The 21,451-nt window shown below is 44.8% G+C and overlaps 1 protein-coding gene across 1 annotated transcript in view; it reads left to right on the top strand.

The window, feature by feature from the left end:
• Nucleotides 1–21,451, top strand: part of LOC132434004 (putative tetratricopeptide repeat protein 41) — a 70,170-nt gene that overhangs the window by 26,638 nt on the left and 22,081 nt on the right. The window contains 1 exon segment of the mRNA XM_060025495.1: nt 18,192–18,340. The gene's annotated coding sequence lies outside the window, so the exon portion shown is untranslated.

The raw sequence follows: 21,451 nt of genomic DNA, 5'->3' as shown, positions 1-21,451 counted from the left end.
TGCGGGAGATGATTAAGAATTCTCTTTTTGAGGCTCCTTCTTCCTTATCTGCATTCTGTTCTGAAAGGTAAATAAGCTACTTATACTTTTGACCCCTATCTGCTTCTGGTAGGTTCCTTTAACAGTGAGAGTTTTCTAAGAGTGCCCAGTGGCATTAGTTTGACTGCGGGTGGAAGACAGTCTGACATCTCTCCTGGTCCACCAGGCTGTTGCTCTGTATGCCCTCTTCTCAGTTCTCCCTCCCGACTGTGTGGTTTGGCTCCCTCTGGTGGCTGCAGCAAGAACAAGAAGCCTAATTTCTTGGCTTCATGGAACGATGCGCAGTTCTGAGTTTGGGACTCACTTCTCCCTTGATGCTTCCTGACCCACCCCTACCCTACCCAGCAGCGCTGGCTGGGGAAGCTGCACCTCTGATTGATAGGCCAGTAGAGAGGTCTTTGAGTCAAGAAGACAACTTTAATCGTCAGGTCAGTTTTTATAGGTTCTCTTCAACATGATACTTTTGATTTTGGCTGGAGCCCTGGGTCACATCAAACTGAAGAAAACCCATTTCTGGCTGCAGTTGCATTTTCGGACAATGTCAAAGGTGAGAAGAAGATGTGGCAGAAGGATGAGCCCCAGCCTGGCTCCGTCTTGACAGATGGCTGGCTGGCTGCCCTCCAGGTGGTGGATGGGGTGGGGTGAGGAGAATCATCTTGTTTTTAAGCGGCAGGCTTTCCTATTAGGGCAAAGGATAAATGCATTACATTCCAGGATCTTGTCAGAAGATTGTAGTACATGGGAAAACACCAGCTTTTCATGATTAATGTATGAATCTTTGCCCTTGCTACCTCCAGAATCTCTAAATATTTTGGGTAAATGGGACAAAATCGCTCTACAGAAAAATAAAAAGAATAAAAGGCACAATTTGCTATGGCCACAGAAAATAGGAAATATCTAAGAATAAATTTAATAAGAAATGTGCACAATCTTTATTCTTATAAAAAAGCTTCAGAATTACAGAAAATAAGATTTCAGTATGTAGGGAGACATACCATATTCTAGGATGGGGCAACTCAATGTTATAAAGCTGTCAGTTCTTCCCCAATTGGTTTATAGACGTAAGACAATTCTAACTGAAACCCCAATGGGATGAAAACATTTCTAAATTTTCATAATGATTCCAAAATTCTTGGAGAAAAAATACACGAGAGTAAGAGTTTAAAATAATGAGAGCAATTTGAATTTCAAGTTATTTAAACATATTATGAAGCAATAATAATAATTTAAAAAATGCTACTGGCAGCAAAAATAGCTCAGTTGAACAAAATAGAATGCTCAGACAGACTCAGGTGCAGATATAAGAAATTAGTAAATGATAGAAGCTTTTCAAATTAGATGGATTATGGAATAAATAGTGCTGTGATAATGATACACTATTTGGTAAACATAGTTAAGTTACCTGAAACATTGCACCAAAATAAATTCCAGGAGGATTAGAGTTAAATATAAGAAAGTGAAATTCTATATAAAGAAAACTATGAGAAAATATGGATGAGTCTAAGCAAGAAAACAAAAGAGTAAATCATGAAAGAGAAGATAATTGATAAATCTGTCTAAATAAACACATGAAGTTCCCATATGTAAAACAAAACAACACAAATCAACTCTGAGAAAGTCAGAAACACAACTACAAGGCAAGTGATAACTGGGAAAAATATTTGTAACACACACAACAGGCAAAGGATTAATAGCAATATTTCTAATATGTAAAAATGCTCTTAAAATCAATAAGAAAATGATGAACACTTCAGTAAAAATAGGCAAGATCACGAACAGGTCATCCAAAGAACATTTGCAGTCCTTGTCTGACTTTACTTCTTAGCGTCAATGGATTTTTTTTTTTTTTTGGCGGTACCTCTCACTGTTGTGGCCTCTCCCGTTGCGGAGCACAGGCTCCGGACGCGCAGGCTCAGCGGCCACGGCTCACGGGCCCAGCCGCTCCACTGCATGTGGGATCTTCCCGGACTGGGGCACGAACCCGTGTCCCCTGCATCGGCAGGCGGACTCTCAACCACTGCGCCACCAGGGAAGCCCCGTCAATGGATTTTTTGACCTGGCCCTCCTCTTCTAAACATTCTGGTCTCTGTTTTACTGGTATATACTCCCATGGTTCATCTTCCATCTCTCTGGCTGTAGCTTTTCTGTCTCTTTTTTAGTTCCTCCTCTTCTACCTGGCTTCTAAGTGTTAGAATTCCTTAAGGCTCTTCTCTCATTCATTAATTCCATTGTAAGAATATTACCTGTGTCTATGGCTTTAGTGATTGTTCATGTGTGTGTGACTCACACATTTACTTCCTCAGCCATGCTTATCGTCTGAGCCCCAGATTCACATACCCAACGACCTACTTTCCACTTGAGTGATGTCTTCAAAGCTCCTCAAACCCAACACATCTAAAACTGAACTCATGAACATCCCTCCAAAACAGGGTCTGTTCCAGGGACTGTCTCTCAATTTACCACCTTGGAGTAATCCTTGACACTTTTCTCTCCTTTATCCCCTCCCCAAATACGTTTCATCACTGAGTCCTGGCAGTTTTTACTTCGTAAATGTTTCTCCAACGTGTCCACCTCCACCATCACTGCCCTTCTATAAGCTGTCAGGGATGTTATACACAGTTGTAATTAGAATATGCATTTAAGGGCTTCCCTGGTGGCGCAGTGGTTGAGAGGTCACCTGCCGATGCAGGGGACACGGGTTCGTGCCCCCGGTCCGGGAGGATCCCACATGCTGCAGAGCGGCTGGGCTCGTGAGCCTTGGCCGCTGAGCCTGCGCGTCCGGAGCCTCTGCTCGGCAGCGGGAGAGGCCACAACGGTGAGAGGCCCGCAAAGAATATGCATTTAAGATTCCTCCATGTCTTTTCATGGCTTGACACCTCATTTCTTTCTTTCTTTCTGTTTTTAGTAGTAGAAATATATTTATTTATTTACTTACTTACTTATGGCTGCGTTGGGTCTTTGTTGCTGCGCGCGGGCTTTTTCTCTAGTTGCGGCGAGCGGGGACTACTCTTTGTTGCAGTGCGCAGGCGTCTCATTGCGGTGGCTTCGCTTGTTGTGGAGCTCGGGCTCTAGGCATGCGGGCTTCAGTACTTGTGGGACGCAGGCTCAGTAGCTGTGGTTCACGGGCTCTAGACCACGGACTCAGTATTTGTGGCACATGGGCTCAGTAGCTGTGGCTTGCGGGCTGTAGAGCTCAGGCTCAGTAGTTGTGGAGCACAGGCTTAGTGGCTCTGCGGCATGTGGGATCTTCCCGGACCAGGGATCAAACCTGTGTACCCTGCATTGGCAGGCGGATTCTCAACCACTGTGCCACCAGGGAAATCCCAACACCTCATTTCTTTTTTTTTTTTTTTGCGGTACGAGGGCCTCTCACTGTTGTGGCCTCTTGCATTGCGGAGCACAGGCTCCGGACGTGCAGGCTCAGCGGCCATGGCTCACGGGCCCACGGGCTCAGCTGCTCCGCGGCATGTGGGATCTTACCAGTCCGGGGCATGAACCTGTGTCCCCTGCATCGGCAGGCGGACTCTCAATCACTGCGCCACCAGGGAAGCCCCTCATTTCTTTTTAATGCTGAATAGTATTACAGGGTACGAATGTACCACAGTTTACCTATTCACCTATTGAGGGACAAACGTTTGCTATAAACATTTTCATGCAAAGTTTATTAATCAGTTGAGTAAATACCTAGGAACATGATTACTGGACTGTATGGTAAGACTATGTTTAGCTTTATAAGAAACTGCCAAATCGTCTTCTGAAGGGACTGTACCATTTTGCATTCCCATGAGCAGTGGATGAGAGTTTCTGTTGTTCTATATCCTTGCTGGCATTTGGTATTGTCAACTTTTTTGATTTTAGCCATTCTAATAGGTGTGTGGTGATATCTTATTGTTTTAATTTGCAATTCCCTAATGGCAAATAATGTTGAGCATCTTTACATATCTTATTGTTGAGTTTTAAGAGTTCTTTATGTATTTTGGATAGAAATCCTTTATCAGATACATATTTTACAAATATTTTCTCCCAATCTGTGGCTTGTCTTTTTTTTTTTTATTTTTTTTCAGCTGTATGCGGGCCTCTCACTGTTGTGGCCTCTCCCGTTGTGGAGCACAGCCTCCGGATGCGCAGGCTCAGTGGCCATGGCTCACGGGCCCAGCCGCTCCGCGGCATGTGGGATCTTCCCGGACCGGGGCACGAACCCGTGTCCCCTGCATCGGCAGGCGGACTCTCAACCACTGCGCCACCAGGGAAGCCCCTGTGGCTTGTCTTTTCGTTCTCTTAATAGTGGCTTTCACAGAGCAGAAGTATTAAATTGTAATAAAGATTAACTTAATATTTTTTCATGAATTGTGCCTTTGGTATTGTAACTCATCACCAAATCCAAGGGCACATAGCTTTTCTTCTGCATTTCCTTCTAAAAGTTTTATAGTATTTCATTTTATATTTAGGTCTATTATCAATTTTGAGTAATTTTTTGGTGAAAGTGTAATGTCTGTGTCTAGATTAATTTTTTTTACACAAGAATGTCCAATTATTCCAGCACCATTTGTCAATTAGACAAGCTCCATTGAATTGTCTTTGCTGCTTTGTCAAAGGTTGGTTGGACATCTATAGAAGATTTTTATTGGGATTGCATTTAATCTATAGGTCAAGTATCTTAACAGTGCTGAGCGTTCCAATCCATCAACATGGTATGTCTATTTATTTAGATCTTCTCTGATATCTTTCATCAGACTTTGGTAGTGTTATGCATATAGATCATATACATATTTTGTTAGATTTATACCTAAGTACTTCATTTTTGGTGTTCTATTATAAATAGTAATATGTTTTAAATCTCTAATTCCAATTGTTCATTGCTGGTACATAGGAGAGCAATTGGCCTTTTTTTTTCTTTTGGCTGCATTGGGTCTTAGTTGCAGCATGTGGGATCTTTCCTTGCAGTGCATGTGTTCTCTCTAGTTGCGGCTCCCGGGCTCCAGACCATGTGGGATCTGTAGCTGTGGCACACGGGCTCTCTAGTTGAGGCGTGTGGGCTCAGTAGTTGTGGCGCACAGGCTTAGTCGCCCCATGGCATGTGGGATCTTATTTCCCTGACCAGGGATTGAACCCACATCCCCTGCATTGGAAGGCAGATTCTTTACCACTGGACCACCAGGGAAGTCCCACAATTGCCTTTGAATGTTAATCTTGTATCCTGTAACCTTGCTATAAATGCTTATTATTTCCAGGAGGTATTTTATTTTTTTGGATTTTCTACATAGACTATCATGTCATTTGTGAAGAAAGACTGTTTTATTTCTTCCTTCCATATATATATATATCTTTTATTTCCTTTTCCTGTCTTACTGCACTAGCTAGGACTCCCAGGATGATGTTGAAGAGGAGAGGTTAGAGGTGTCATACTAACCTCGGCTTTTCACTAGCATCCCTCTAGTGAGCCCTAGCCACCATCCGCTCTCCCTTGGCCTGTTATAACAGCCTCTGAACTGGTCTTCCTACTTTCATTTTTGTTCCTACAAAGTCCATTGTCTACATAGTAGCCAAGATGAGTTTTTAAGAATGTAAACCAGATCATGTCACTTCGCAGATTAAGACAACTCCACTAGTCTGCTGTTGCACTTATACTAAGATCTAAACTCCTCAGTTTAGCCTACAATGCCCTATACAATCTGGCCCCTCCATGGCTGGGTAGCATCATTTTGTAAGACCCTGGCTTTCTTTCTGTCCTTCAAGTACATTCTGCCTTTGGGTCTTGGCACCAGCTGTTTCCTCTGCCAGGAATGTTCTTCCCACTCATTGTAGTACTGGTTCTTTCTGGTTATTTAGATCTCGCTGCAGTGTCACCCTCTCAGGGTGACCTCCCAATCTAATGTTGTACTTAGTCATTCTCTGTTATGTTAACATGTTTTAATTCTTTGCATAGCTTTTACTGCTACCAGACTTTGTCTTGTTTCCTTTTAAAATTGTCTGTCTCTGCTCCCCTCTCCCCTGCCTCTGACCCTCCCAGCTGCTGGAGTATAAGCTCCTTGAAAGCAGGGCTCTACCTCTCGTGTTCACTGCTGTACCCCCAGTGCCTGGAGCAACACCAGGCATGGTGTGGGTGCTGAATGGCTCCTTAGTGATGAACACCATCCATCCCAACCTGAGCTCTTGACAGGAGTCTGGACTTAGTAACCCTCTTGGAATGTGCGAAAGTCCCACTTCTAGACAGGATCCTGTCCCTTAGCTTTGTGTCCACACTGCCCTTTTCTGCCTGTTCTGAGCAGCCACTTCTGGTTCTTAGGGTCCCGCATCACTTAGCTCCACCCTTCAGTTCTTTTACCCACCTCAGGCCCCTTTGCTCAGACAGCCACTGCAGACAAATGTCTTGGACTCTGGCCCTCAGCGCTCTCTCTCCCCTGGCTCTGTTTAGTTTTTGCTCCCCAACCCAAGGCACGATAGCTACGGTTCAGAGGCTCCTGGCAGCCTCCCTGATGCTGAGGGCTGCACGCTCGTCTGCTGTGCTTGGTGTTCAGAGCCTGGAATGCTGCCTGACACATTGGTGTTCACTGAATATTTATTCCGTGCATGAATGGGGATCCACAGAAAGGTTGGCAGAAAGAAAGCAAGAGGGTAGCCAAGGTCTGGGTTGCCTACAGTTTGTCCAAAGGAACAGATGAGGAATAAGAATATACTTGTGTCGGACACATTAGGCACAACAGTTTGAAATGTAACAAATGGACAAACGTAGAAGTTTAGATACTGGAATGTTTGGAAAGAAATTCTGAAAATGATGACTGTGTGGTACCATGTATTTAATTGAGTCTTCAAGTTCAAAAATTCTGTATATTTTCATTTGTGTATGATAAGGTATAACTGCGCGCGCACACACACACACACACATAGGTATGCTCCCTATTTTGTTCTTTTAACATTTTGTTCTTTCTGCTGAAGCTACTAATTCAAGACAGTTGCAGCAGAGGGCAGAATTGTATAAGAAATTTAAACGCCTTTTATTTCTTGCCTGAAAATCACTCCCAAATACAAATGACAACAATATATGGATTGAGCTAGAGAAATACTCTTTTTCGACTCTCTGGTTTTCCAAATTTACATATGAGGATTAGTTGAAGGCCTTGACTTATTTTTCACGTGGTAGTTTAATATACTTGGTAATATATGTAAACCTTAATAAAAGCAAAGTGCTGATGCTTTGAGAGAGAAACAGTGAAATATAGAAAATGTATTTAATATTTAACGTGCATCAAGATGAAGTGGTAAGCACTCTGTGTTCCCTTCCAAATATGCTTTAGGATTATTTACTTTTCTTTCCATTCGAGTGCTGGAACGCAGACTCTTTGAGGTTACTGCCACTGACAGATGCCGATTAATGTCCTTTATTGCGAGATTTCTGAAGCTTCTGGGCAAGGCCAATGAAGCAGAAGAGTTATTCTTGAGTGTTGAGAACACGTTAGTGCAGGTAAATTGGGAAATAGTTTTTTAAATCCTTCAAACGTTATTCAACTTGTGTTAGGTATTTTCAGATATCATTTACCTTTGTTTGTTTATAATTTAGTCCACAAATAGAGGAACTAATGAATAATGAATAATAAATAATTATTACTTCTGTTCATCAGTGAGGAAGCTTTGGTTTTAATCCGTGTCCTAAACTGTATATTAGTGACGACAACCAGTAAATAGATGGGAGTCACGATTGAATGAATGAATACCAACAGGTGTCATTTTGGAGGGAAAAAAGGAATGTTCATAAAACAAGATGGGAATGAGCGTAGTGGGTTGAAATAAACTAATAAAATACCGTTTAAAGAGTTGGTTATAATTTTTTTTTCTACATCTTTATTAGAGTATAATTGCTTCACAATACTGTGTTAGTTTCTGTTGTACAACAAAGTGAATCTACTATATGCATACATATATTCCCATATCCCCTCCCTCTTGAGCCTCCCTCCCACCCTCCCTATCCCACCCCTCTAGGTGGTTATAATTTTCATAAAGATGTTGGGGAAGGTTGATTGATTATCTTGTCCCTCTATTGATTTACTTTTCCTGAAATAGAAACTTTTGGGCTTGTTGAATACAATGAAAGTTTCACTCATGACATAACTGTAACTGTTCTTAGGATGACATTTAACTGTCCTTTAAAAAATTATAAATGTTTACCGATTGTAGTATTTTATGGGCCACGGGTAATGTAACCCAAGACAAAGCTACTTTTGTTTTAAAACAAAGGCCTTCACATGTTCATAAAGCTCTGTCTCTGCTCCATCAACATACATCTTTCTGGAAGGAATTCTATCTAAAGAGATTTATAAGACTCAAGATCTGCAGTCCCTTTATTGCAGAGGCCATGCTTGTTTACCAATTTTTGTATGTACCGTGGTGTCTTACAACCTCTGGGTGCTTAGTAAATGTGACGAATGAATCAGTGAATCAATTTGAATTTGCCAGTACTTTGTGTCCTTAGAAGGTAGTGTGGAGTAGCGCATCAGCCTGGGCTATTTACAGACTGACCCAGATTTCAAGTGCTTTGGCATTTCCTGCTTGCGGCTTTGGCAAAAATTTGAACCTCTGACTCAGAGTTCTCATTGTTGCGGGTTCTAAGGTCTGCCTCACGGGGCTGTTATCAGGGTGAAGTGAGCGGTAGCACAGAGCACTTCAGACAATGCGCGGCACACGGCGAGATCTTAAGCTGTTTGGTTATTACCGTCCGTGGGTTAACAAGTCACTGAGGCCTGGGTGAGAGATAATAAGAGTTTGACTTAAGCTATTTTGACCACTCTTGCATTTTCAGAGAGTAGAGTCCAGTGATTCTCTGATATCTTATTTTGATTATGGAATTTCCCCCTGCACCAAATACTTTTTTCCCCACGAGGTCCAGATTTTCATCACTGACATGTGTCTTTCTGGAAAGCACCAATTATTTTATTAGGTCATCACTGAATGCCTGATTTCAGCCATTCGCTCAGTCGACCACTCGTTCATTCATCCATCCATTCATTCATTCATCCATTCCCTCATTTACTTAGTCATTTCCTCATCCATTCACTCATTCACTGACTCATTCACTCATTCATTCATTAACTCACTCATTCGGTCATCTATTCACTCAGCCATTCACTCAATCGTTGACTCGTTCACTCACTGAGTCACTCACTCATTCATTCACTCAGTCCTCCACTTGACTAACATTCCCTGAGGGCCTTGCCCAGCCTGAGCTCTGTGCTGGGAGTTGGGATGATAGCAGTAGGCAAGGTGGGCACAGTTTCTGCCCTCATGGAGATCCCAGTCACTGCCAGCATCTCCAACTGTGATGAAGCGTAACCTGTGGAGTAGGTGGGGTGAAGGGAGAAGGTGGCTGCACGGGAAGCGTGACAAAGCTGAGACGTTCAGAGAGGATTTCCCACTTCAAAGCACTCCTTCCAGAGGCATCAGTCTTATGATTGTATTCTCAAAATATTTTTGCAACAGTTCTTTGGGATTAGCCATCATGGAGACTATCAGAATAATTTTTTTAGGCTCTGAGGGCCCTTCCCAAAGAGAAGTTCTAAAACGATTTTGGGCAATAACCACTTCTTTGAAATATGTACTGAACATTCTTGAGGGGAAAGAGCTTATTATTTGTGCTACATACATTCCGTGCCAAACCACTTTTGTAATTTCTTCAGATTAGGTTATTTTAAAGTTTTGGTGCAGAGGTTTTCAACTGGGAGGCAATTTTGTTTGTCAAGGACAATCTGGCGATGTTGGAGACCTTTTGGTTGTCACAGCTTGGCGGGGAGCTTGCTAACGGCATCTAGTGGGTAGAGGCCAGGGATGCTGTAAACATCCTACACTACACAGGCCAGCCCTGCTGCCCCCCATGTCAAAGTATTAGATGGCATAGAAGTCAATAGTGCTGAGGCTGGGAAACCCTGATTTATAGCAGCAAGTATGCTTGTTAAAAAAGTAAGTCTCATGACTCTCCCCCTAGTATTTCACAATAGGTGCATCAGGCTGCAGGACAACCAAAGGATACTTTTGTGAAGGGGCCTCTGTTTATGCATCAGAGGCTCACTTGTTAAGAACATGTGCAGAGCAGAGCTTTGGAGATAGGCCGGTCTGGGTTGGACACCCTTGTTCTCCTACTGGCTAGCCACGTGAGCTTGGGGGATTGATTTAACCTCACTGAGCCTCAGTTTCCCTGCTTGTAACAGAGGAGTAATAATCCCTATTTCCTAGGGTTTCTGCAGATATCCACTGAGGTTATGCAGTTTAAGAGCTTTGCTCGGTCAGGGCTCCATAGGTGGTGGCCAGTACAGACCATGACCTAAGAATGCTTCACAATCACTGGGCATATCGACCAATGTTTACTGAAGAGCCATGAAGCACAGAACTCAATTCTTGGATCGTGGGGTCTCTGCCCTCAAGAAGCAGACGGCCTGGAGTAAGAGGGGAATAAAAGACATGTCTTCATAAAGAGGATACTGACACTATATGGCTGCATTTGACATGCCGATTAGTATTCCTGGCAATGTGGGCAGTGAGACTCAAGGGTCAAAGGACCACTGTGGGCTGGTGGTAGATTGGGAGCTGTCATCCTCCCTGTGACAGGGGATTCTGCCTGACTCAGACTGATTGGAAACGTGGCCGTGACATGGGGAGAAATCAAGGAAACCCTGAGGATTTGAGTCTGATGATGGACATGGGGAAATTCAAAGAGGAACCTAGATTTGGAGAGAGGATGATGAATTTTTAACATTTAAACTGCTGAGTTTGCAGTTCAGGAAAAATACCCAAGGGGAGTATCCAGCCAGCTGGGGAAACATAGGGTTAGCAGTCTGGAAGGAGACTGGAGAGACATCTACATACATGTGAATGCTAAAACCATGAGGAAACAAGATCTCTGAATGACAGCAGGAATCGGTCATTGGAAAATTACTTACCCTTAAAAGGAGGAAAGGGAAAAAACCTGTACAGGAGTAAGAGATTGGAAGAGAATAAGGATACCCTAGTTTCCCCAAATCAAAGAGGGAGTGGCTAACAGCATCAACTGCTCCTTAGAGGCCTGGACAAATGAGGACTGAAAGAAGGCCCCTAGGTCTGGTGAGCAACGGTCAGTGGTAACCCCTGAGATGGAAGCGGGTATATGTGGCAGGAGCCAAACTGCAGGGCTTTAAGAGGTGAGTGTGTGATAATGAAATGGGGAAGCACATGTGTTAATACCTGTTTGAGAAGTGTGTCAGTAAAAGGAGAAAGATGAAAAGTCAAGATAGTACCAGATTCAAGTTAGGTTTCATCCAGGATTTATGTGTTTGTGTGGAGGAGGAAATGAGCCAGGGAGAGAGGTGGATTGGAGATGCTGGTGGGGACTCTGTGAGGAACACAGGACTTTGAGAGCTTGGGAAGAGGCAGGTCCTTGGTAAGGAGGTTGGGCATCCCTTCCTCTGGCATAGGCAGGAGGGAAGAAAATAGGTGAAAACACTGCTAATTTGAAATTTAAAAGAAAAGGGTGAGGTATACCAGAGACTATAATTTCCCAATATCTAGTCCCCCTTTTGTAGTAAGTAATGTCCCCACCCCACCCTGGACTGTTTGGAAAGAAGACTACATTTCCCAGCTTCCCTTGAGGCTAGATATGAGCACATGCCTAAGTTTTGGCTGATGGGATGTAAATGGAGGTGCTATGGATAACTTCTGAGAAGTTTCCATGAAGTGAAGGGTGTGCCCTCCCTCTCCTCTTTCCTCCTTCCTGCTGTTTGGATTGTGGCTGTGATGGCTGGTGGTGCAACAGCCATTTTAGACCAAGAGGTGTCCTTGGGAATGGAGGTCAGGCAAGGTCAAACAGTGAGATAAGAGGAACCGTGTCTCTGACATTGTGGTGTGTCTATAGCCCTGGGTCATCCACTTTCTGACTTTTGCATGAGAGAGAAATCAAGCCACTGTTAGTTTGGGTTTTCTGTTAATTGCAGCCAATCGTGATCCTAACCAATATCTGAGGGCAATCTTTCAGAGTAGGTTTGACCTCAGTGAAGTCAGCATGCAGGCCATCTTGAAGTAGAGGATGGGAAGTGTGAGCACTAGGGCTGAGACCTAGGATAGCTGCCGAGAAAGGGGCACTTTGAAAGATACCCGTGAGGGAGTGTAAAAGACTATGGGTCCAGGGATTCCACACCGCAACCAGCTGCCTCCAGGGCTGAGATCAGTATCTCAGAGTAGGTGTAACCTGTTTGCAAGACACTTATTGGAAAGCTCTGGGTCAAGCCATAGACTGTCACTTTCAGTAGGTGCAGGAGAGCAGAAAGAATTCCCGCCAGGGAGCCAGGCACAGTCAGTCCTGTCCCGGGCTAATATTTCAGTACAGCATAAAGTATTCCATAACCAGTGATGGTGGTAATACTGACCATTTGAATAGGGCTTTATTAGTTACCAAACATATTCACATATAGTCTTGTTAATATTAAGTTTTCTGAAATATTAATAACTCATTATTATTTAAATAACTAACTCTCATTTAAAAGATTATAACTGACTAGTGTATTCTTATGCATTGATAAGGTTTTGATAGAGGAGTGATTTAAGGTAATGAAGTTTAAGTACCCCTGAAATAAACATGCTAAACCAGGAAAGGGAATTGAAATTCTAAGCAAAAGTGTATCGAACGTAAAGTTAGCAGATCTCTGGTCACACTTGAATTCAAGGTCCACATAGACAGCGTTTTTAGGTGTTCGTTAGGATTTTAAATAATACCTCCTCTGGGAGGTTTAACAGCTGCAAGACATCATCATGTTATTCTTACCTTCAAAAATTTTCATTACCATTAACTAACAACCTGTGAAAACATTTTCCAAAATTTATTTTTGGTTTGCAGTGTCTCCCCATAAATGTTTCTCTATAACTCTCATAAGTATTTAGAATTCCCCAAAAAATGCTGTAAAGCATGCGATCTTTTGCAAGTTCATTATGAAATGAGCCTTTCTTGGGCGGGTGTCTGGCGGCTGTGCCTAGTCTAACGCTGTGTCCCCTCAGGAGTGTGTTCTCTTTCATTTTGTGTAGAGTTGGTCCATGACAGGAATGCTTCCCAAAGTACAGAATGCTATCGGGGAACTCTATCTGGAAATAGGGGTGACTCAGGAAGGAAGGCTTCTGGTATTTCCAGGAAGCATGGTCCAACCTGATGGAATTTTCATCCAGCAACTTAAAAGACAACCAGGACTTAGTGAAGCAAAAAGGTAGGGTGGGCACGTGCAGAGGGCATAAACTCTTGTGGTTCAGAGTCAGACTCCCGGGCTCTTCCCACCTGTGAAGAAAGGGGAATGGGTGTGTGTGCTTTGCTTGCTTGACTTTTTGTTGGGCTGCTGGGCGTGTGAGGGTTGAGCATGAGCGCTCCTCCTGTGACCGACCACCCTTTTAGAATGTTGAAGGCTGTTGTGATGTACCTCACACGCTTTGAGTAGTAAGAGGGCCACTCAGAGCTTGACTGTGATGCCAGCCTTTCTGGGTACAAATCCCACCTCTCCACTTACTGGTCCTTTGCTTTTTATTTATTTATTTATTTAAAAAATTTATTTACTTATGTATTAATTATTTTAATTTTAATTTAATTATTATTTTTTTGGCTCTTTGCTTTTAGACACAAGACTTAGCCTTTCTGGGTCACAGTTGTCATATTTGTAAAAATATAGGAATAAAAACAGCACCTACGTTGCATGGTCGTTGTGAGACTAAAAGCGTTCAAGGGAGACCGTAAAGCACACAGGATGGTGCCTGACGCATAGTTAAGTGCTCCTTCATGGTAGCTCGTTCTTTTGTTCTCCAGTATTTGATGCCCGACACTGCCGTGGCACCACTAATGGAACAAAGAACGTTCGGTGAATGCAGATACTAAGCATTTTTACTCACTGATTTACACTCAGACTAAACATAATGTCTAGAATTATGTCATATTTAAGTGGCTGTGTCAATTATCTTATGTTGTATAAGAAAGCACTCCCAAAACTCAACAGATTAAAACCAACAGCCAACAAAGAATCATACTCTTTCTGAGCTACAGTCCTACTCTTTTTGAACTATAAGCAAAAGATCATCTAGTCCAACGGCTGCACTATACAGATGAATATGAATATGAAGGAACTTTTCTATGACAGGTTAACTCATGGGTGTGTAGAGCTCAGTCTTTAGGACAGAGAGACCTGGGTCTCTACCACTTACTAGTTGCATGGTCATGACCCATGGCAACATAATGACACTCCCTGTACCTCGGTTTGTTTCCTTAACTCTAAAATGCTAATGGTTTTCACCTCATATTATTGTTGCAAGGAGCAAAAAAAAAAATGGATGTAGAATACCTGGTTTAGAATAAATACTCAATCACATGCAAAAAAATAAAAAATAAAATAAAATAAAACCAACAGCCACCTATTACTGCCCATGTCTATGGGCCACCAAGGATCCCCCTGGTCCAGGGTAGGCTCAGCAGATCTGGGCTGGGCTCATGCAAACTTCTGTGATCCGCTGGCAGGGCCAGTGGGGCTGGCTGGTCTCAGAGGACTTCACTCAGATGTCCGGTGGTTGTCTGGCTGGGTGACAGGGTTCGGGTCACGTGTTCCTCATCCTTTGGGAAGACAGCCCAGGCCTGCTCACCCAGTGGTTGCACAATTCCGAGAGGGAGAGCACAGGTTTACGCCTAGGCTCAGAACTGGCATGACACCCCCTCTGCTGCATTCGATTGGTCACAGCAAGTCATCAGGCTTTATTCCATGGCAGAGAAAGAGACTCTGGTGCAGAGTGGCATTGCAAAGGGGAGTTGGGTACAGGTTGGCATGGAGAATCACAGCTGTTTTTACAGGCTACTGTAAGATCAAAGGTCACCTTGGGCAAGCTACTTACCCTCTCTGCATTTCACCTGTAAATCCACTTGTATAGTAACAGTTATCATTCGTTTCATGCTTACAATGTACAAGGCACGTTATGCTCACAAGCTCTTTTACCTTCAAATATACCTCACGTGGTATGTTTTGTTACCCCACTTTACAGATGAAGAAACTGAAGGTCAGAGAGGTGAAATCAACTACGTCAGCTCCCGCAGCTAGCACCTCTGGAGCTGGGGGTCCAAGCTAGGCCTATCTGACCCTAAAGCCTGACCGCATTACTCCTTGCTATGTGGCATCTCTTCTAGCACTGGCATTTATAAAGCTCTAATCCTCCATACACAGAGGCTAGCTTCTAAGTCATCCTAATGTAGGCAGGGCTGGTCATGGACATGCTGGGACCTTGGTGAGCAGAGGAAACCAGTGTGGGAACCAGGGACACTTCTGTGGGTTCTGGGGCTGGCCTTCTAGAGCCAGCCGGGCTGTCCAAAGCACAGAGTTCCAAGGATTTCGGCAGACCTTGGCCTGGTATAGACAAGTGTGGTTCTCCAAGGGGGTGAAAACAGCAGGTGGGGCCGGCTCCTGGTGAACAGGGATGCTCAGAGGTAGATCAGTGTCATTAGAAGCAGCTTTTTTTTTTTTTTTTTTTTTTGCGGTACGCGGGCCTCTCGCTGCTGTAGCCTCTCCCGCTGCGGAGCACAGGCTCCGGATGCGCAGGCTCAGCGGCCATGGCTCATGGGCCTAGCCGCTCCGCAGCATGTGGGATCTTCCCGGACCGGGGCACGAACCCGTGTCCCCTGCATCTGCAGGCGGACTCTCAACCACTGCGCCACCAGGGAAGCTCTAGCAGCAGCTGTGATGGGAGTGCACTGTACTTCCGGTCTCCTGACGAGGGTCAGGTGGGGATTCAGGGTCTAGGCAAGCAGTTAAAGGGGGAGGGGAGGGGATTCCAGCCTGACCAGGGCTCACACATTCAAAAACTCTTTACTGAGCACCTGTCGTGCACCAGACACTGTGTTGAGTCCAGCGGCTTGAACAGGACAGAGTCACCAATGCTGCCCCCGAAAAGAGGTGACACATGACACACAAGGGAGCGGACACATGCAGTAATTACAGGCTGTACTAAATGCAGTGAGAGACACAAACGAGATGGAGGTAGAGCATAAGCAGGGGGAGGGACCACCTGTGAAATGGTGGTCAAGGGGCATCTCCAGGAGGGGACATTGAAGCTGAGACGTGACAGACTGCAGGAGCCACATGTGGTGGGGATGGGGGCATTCGTGGCAGAGGGAACATCGTGTGCAGAGCCCTGAGGTGGGAGAGGGCTCGGCTTGTCCTAGCAATGAAAAGAGGCCTTTGTGACCTGCTGTGTGTGTGGCACAAGGAACTATATTCACTGTCTTGTAACAACATATAATGGAAAGGAATCTGAAAAAGTACACACATGTGTGTATGTATGTATATATATATATATATATATATATATATATATATATATATATATATATAATTGAATCACTTTGCTGTATACCAGAAACTAACACAACATTGTAAATCAGCTATACTTAAATAAGAAAATTAAAAAAAAAAAAAAAAGAAGCCTTTGTGAACAAAGGACAGGAGGCATCTGGGCTCACATCCTTCAGGGCCTTGGGCCCCAGGAAACATTTGGATTTTACTATCAGTGCGAGGGAAAGCCTTGCAGGAGTTAGGCTGGGGATGACATCGCCTGATTTCTGTTTTGAGGTCACGTTTGCTGCTGTATGGAGAATGGACATAGGGAGACCAGGTACATGGCTGTCCCTCCCTGGTGTGCAGATGCAAGGCCTGAGGCCCTGGAGTGGGCACCGGGCAATGAATGGGGTACTATTGATGATGGGAAAGTTGCTTTTTGATAATTTAATGGTAATCCTTTATAATTAATACTAAATTCCTTAGCACAGGGAGTTAAATCTGCTTTGTTTACTGCTAGCAATGCTCTAGTAACACCTTCTTGAAATATGATTATGGTTTTTATCTCTTTCCGTAAGAAAGTATGGCTTAGAAAACTGTCTACTTTTTAGAAGTCTATTATTGTTAGAATATCTAACTTTCAATAACTAGCAAATTTTAGGCCTTTGCAAAGGGTACATTCCCAAGGCAGCGTGTATCTAGGTACAGCCCATTACTTATTAATTAGGCTTATGGGGCTTATTCACGTGTTTCTTGTTGTAAGGCTGTACCATTTTATTGTTTCTTATTGCAAGGCTGTACCGGCTTGCCTTCTCTAGGACTTGGTTACCATGGTGATGGCTGGTTTCACTACATCCGTATTCTCACTCTGTTTCTGACCGGTTCATTTGCAAAACAGACTTGGATTTGGTTTCAGTCTATTGCCTCAGCTCCTCAGCCCTATAACTTCTGCACACACAATTTCTATAAATTCGTTATAGAAAAACCAACTCCATGCAATGTAGGTCAGTAATTGATTTATTAAGAAAAAACCCAGCTGTTGGCAGCGAGGAAGAAATGATATTAAATGACCTGCCTAGTGACATCTTAACTCTTCTGTGGAAAAAAAGCCTTGAGCATCATCTTCTTTGCCAAAATTTATTCCCTGCAGGCAGAGTGCTGAACAACCTGGCAAAGTCAGCATCTAAGGAGTACTTAAAAGAAAATCATATTCTGCAATGTGCTACTGAAATGTCCAGCTTACTGGACAACAACACCTGTGACCAGGTTACCATGAAATACACTGAAGGTGTTCTGATGGAAACGTGTGTTTTTGCTTGAAAATGTTTTATTTTCTGTACTAGCTGTTACGGTTATGATTAATATACTTAACCCATCCTCGCTAATCCATTTCCCAACTAACTGATTGGGTTAAGAAAGGATGAATTGTAACGTTTCCATCCTCTGATTAAGTATTTCTCAACCCTGGGCAGGCTTGCGCCCAATGGGGCCCTTGGCAATGTCTGGAGACACGTTAGCTTGTCACGACTGCGGGTGTCGTTATTGGCAACTAGTGGATACAGGCCAGGGGAGATGGCAAACATTATACAGGACCCTTCGCAACAAACTCTCCGGCCCCAAATGTCCATAGTGCTGCGGTTGAGCGTAGTGCCCTAGTTTCTTATAAAGATGTACACACATCTTATCGATCACTTTGAAAGTCTCAAGTCTCTGCTAATATAAACTGCTCTGCTGTTCTGCGTCATCCTGTATAGAGTAAAGGACGTTTATGAGCATTATTTTTGGTGGCACAATGAAGGTAGCCAACATGTATCGTGCCCAGTAAGTCACGCACATGCATTTTATTTTCAGATCTGCTGCCGGAAACGCTTCTCTTGCAAAGATGAAATTTCAAGAAGGCTTAAATATCAGGAGGAGTTTGGTGAGAAAAACCTCCTAGTTGGAGAAATTATGGAATTTTTAGCAGATTTACTGTTTTTCCCACTGAGACATAGTGAAAAGTAAGTTTTTATGAAATGTTTCAAGTAGTGTGTTTCCTTTCCCCACCCCCGGTCCCCCCAAAAAACCCCACTAATGACAGGGAGGTCAGGGGTCACTCATCGGGGCATCTCACTTCTTCGGTTCCAGCCTTGTGCAGAGAAACTCACTGTGCCTGAGAGTTCTGCCCTGATCTATTTGTCAGGACACCGACCATGATATATTTGAAAGGAGCTCCTAGCCCACAAACCGTGTAGAGGTTTTGGCAGGACGAAAAGTAAAAAGGAGGAAAATGCCATCGTGAGTGTCTCCCAGCATCACCCCGGGCCTTGTGAGGAAGATGTATGCATTGTACTTCAGGCCTCTGTGGACTGTGTCTCCGGTACCACACCCCACTGGTCTGTCTTCTGCAAGACCTAGGCCAGAGCCTGCAGTGCCTCAGACCCCACTTTCCTGCCACCCCTCTTCGCCGGGGAAGACCTCTCACTCTCTTGCCACGTATGGGGCTTTCCTCGGCTCTCCATGCAAAGGGGTTCTGCAGCGGCAGAGACAGATTGGACTCACCTCCAAATACATGGAAAAGCAGCAGGGTATGCGGGGTCAGTAGATGGAAAGTTACTAAGAGGAAACGTCGGGGGTACGGATGGGGGTGGATTCTGGCTAAACAGACATAACAGGATTCTTGCTGAAGGCAGGCCAGGGTGATCAGACGTCACCTGGGGGATGGTGCCGGTGAGGATTCTCGCTGGTTGGACAATGCAGAGAAGAACACCGAAGTCCAAAGGTTGGGGCCTAGTTGAAAATTGCTCAGAAGAGCCTGAGTAGAGTTTGGTCAGGAGAGACTGTCAGCGTCTGTGTTTAAAAGAGGGGTTGTAGGGCTTCCCTGGTGGCGCAGTGGTTGAGAGTCCGCCTGCCGATGCAGGGGACACAGGTTCGTGACCCGGTCCGGGAAGATCCCACATGCCGCAGAGCAGCTGGGCCCGTGAGCCATGGCCGCTGGGCCTGCGCGTCTGGAGCCTGTGCTCCGCAACAGGAGAGGCTACAACAGTGAGAGGCCCGCGTACCGCAAAAACCCCCACAAAAAACAGACAAACAAAAAAAAGAGCGGTTGTAGGTATTACCGTCCGGATCTAATCTGTGTTAGGATTTGCCAAGCTCGACTACTTCTTCCTTTGACAGGTTGGTAAGAGAGAAAGTTCTCTGTGAGTCCACAGAGAGTCCACCACCCCCTTCCTTTGGCCCAGCCTGCACCCTTGCACGGCCAGTTCAGCTGGCTGAAGGGCCAGGGACGCTCTAGGTGAAATTGTAAAGTTGTGAGGTTTTGTTTTTGTAGCCCCTCCCTCTCCCCTCCCTGTTGGCTGTCCTGCCTTTCACTTTTCCCTTTCCACCATCCTTGAGAGAATTTTCCTCTCACCAGGGAGGTGACCTCTTCTCTTCTGGCTTTTGCTCCCGAGGAAAATGTGATGTGACTCATCTCTAACGCAGAACTGCAGATCAGTGTTAACCCTTTCGAAGAATATTTACCTTGAAAAGAGTAGCCCCAATAAAGGAGTTTCTAAGGGTAAAGTTACCAGTGCTCTATAGTAGTGCTGAGATGTTGGGCCCTGGGGTCCTGTTGCCTGGATTCAAATTTTGTTTCTGCCGCTTGGTAACGGTGAGAACCTGGGCGCGTACTTAGCATGTTGGTGTCTCATTTGTTTCCTCATTGGTAAAACGAGAGTGTGGTAGTGTTTTCCTTGCAGGATGATGGTGAGAACTGAGAGATCTTCTATGTAAAGTGCTTGGAAGAACGCCTGGCGCACTGAATTGATAAATTGAGTTCTTAGTATTATTCTTTTGCTCCCCAGCAGGGAATTTTTGAGGCACTTGACACTACGTAAGCCTACTTTTGTTCCTCTTAAGGTCAGCACTGTGAGCAGAGAACAGGACCTTCTTTAGAGAAGCAAAAAGCTTGACAGTAGAACCATTGCCTCATAAAAGGGAAATCTAAACACGTAGCTCACTGACTGAGTCATCTCTGTGGCCTGGGCTGCCCCACCATGAATCCAGGGCTGGCAGCGTGTGACTCATCAGACACTTAACACTGCCGCTGTTCAGTGTGCATGGCCTCTGTGTCAGAGGAGCTGACCGTACTTGGCAGTCTTCTTTCCAGACCTCATTGTCAACGGTCAGCCTTCCGAAAGGACCGAGAAGCCTTTATCCTTCCTGAAGGTTGTCCTTAGGTGACCGCACCTTCCACGTTGGTTAAGACTGGGAGATTGTTGCTGTGCCACTCAACTCACCTCTCAAACATGTGGAGATCCTTTGTCTTGGTGGCCAGGGGCCCTCAAGACAGCTCTCATGCACTAGGGAAATGATCAGAGGGTCCTAAGGGGCCTTGGAGAGTGGGGATAGGTAGGGATGGATTCATGAGGTCAAATTACAAAATTAAAAGTAACCCTCCCCCAACTCCCCCCTCCCCCTGGCGCCCCCTTCCCCCAGGACAGAGAAGAAGGAGCAAACTGGCTTAAGAGGAACGGGGATATGTTCTCAGTGAAATCAGTGAATGTCATCGCTCTCTCTCTCAACTTTGTATCCATTCATCAGCAGCTGTCCTTTCATCCGTGTCCCCTCCACAGACAAGTGTCTCAATTGCCTCACTTGCCGCTGACGTTACTCGCCTCTCCCTCCACCCAACTCCGTTTCGCCTGCTGCCATGAACATCATCAGGAACATCCTCGTTGTGTCTCTTTGCACTTTGATCTTGTTGGTCGTCTGCTACTGGAGGTTTTGACAGCATCCATGGCTCCCCTCCTGAGATACGCTCTCCTGGTTTCTGTGCTACCCACCCTCATGGCCATCTTCTCTGATGATGCCTTCTCGGTTTCTTTCGTGGGTTTCCTCTTTCTCTTCCCGACTCTCGTCCAGATGGTGGTGCTCTCTTGGGTTCAGTTCTTGGACTCTACATGTATCAGCCGCGGTGCCGCGACCTCGCCCGTGCCCAGGGCCTCAGCCAGCATTCCCTAAGGCGATGGCTTCTCGTCTCCATCTCCTTCTCAGACCTCCATCATCAGCTGCACACGTGTGCATCCATCTGCCTGTTGGGCATCTCCGTTTGGGTATCCAAAGTCTCTGGGCAGTCCAGAGTCAACATT

The sequence above is a fragment of the Delphinus delphis genome, chromosome 11 (assembly GCF_949987515.2).
Source record: "Delphinus delphis chromosome 11, mDelDel1.2, whole genome shotgun sequence".
NCBI classification, from domain to species: Eukaryota; Metazoa; Chordata; class Mammalia; order Artiodactyla; family Delphinidae; genus Delphinus; species Delphinus delphis.
This window is presented reverse-complemented; position numbering and strand designations above follow the sequence as displayed.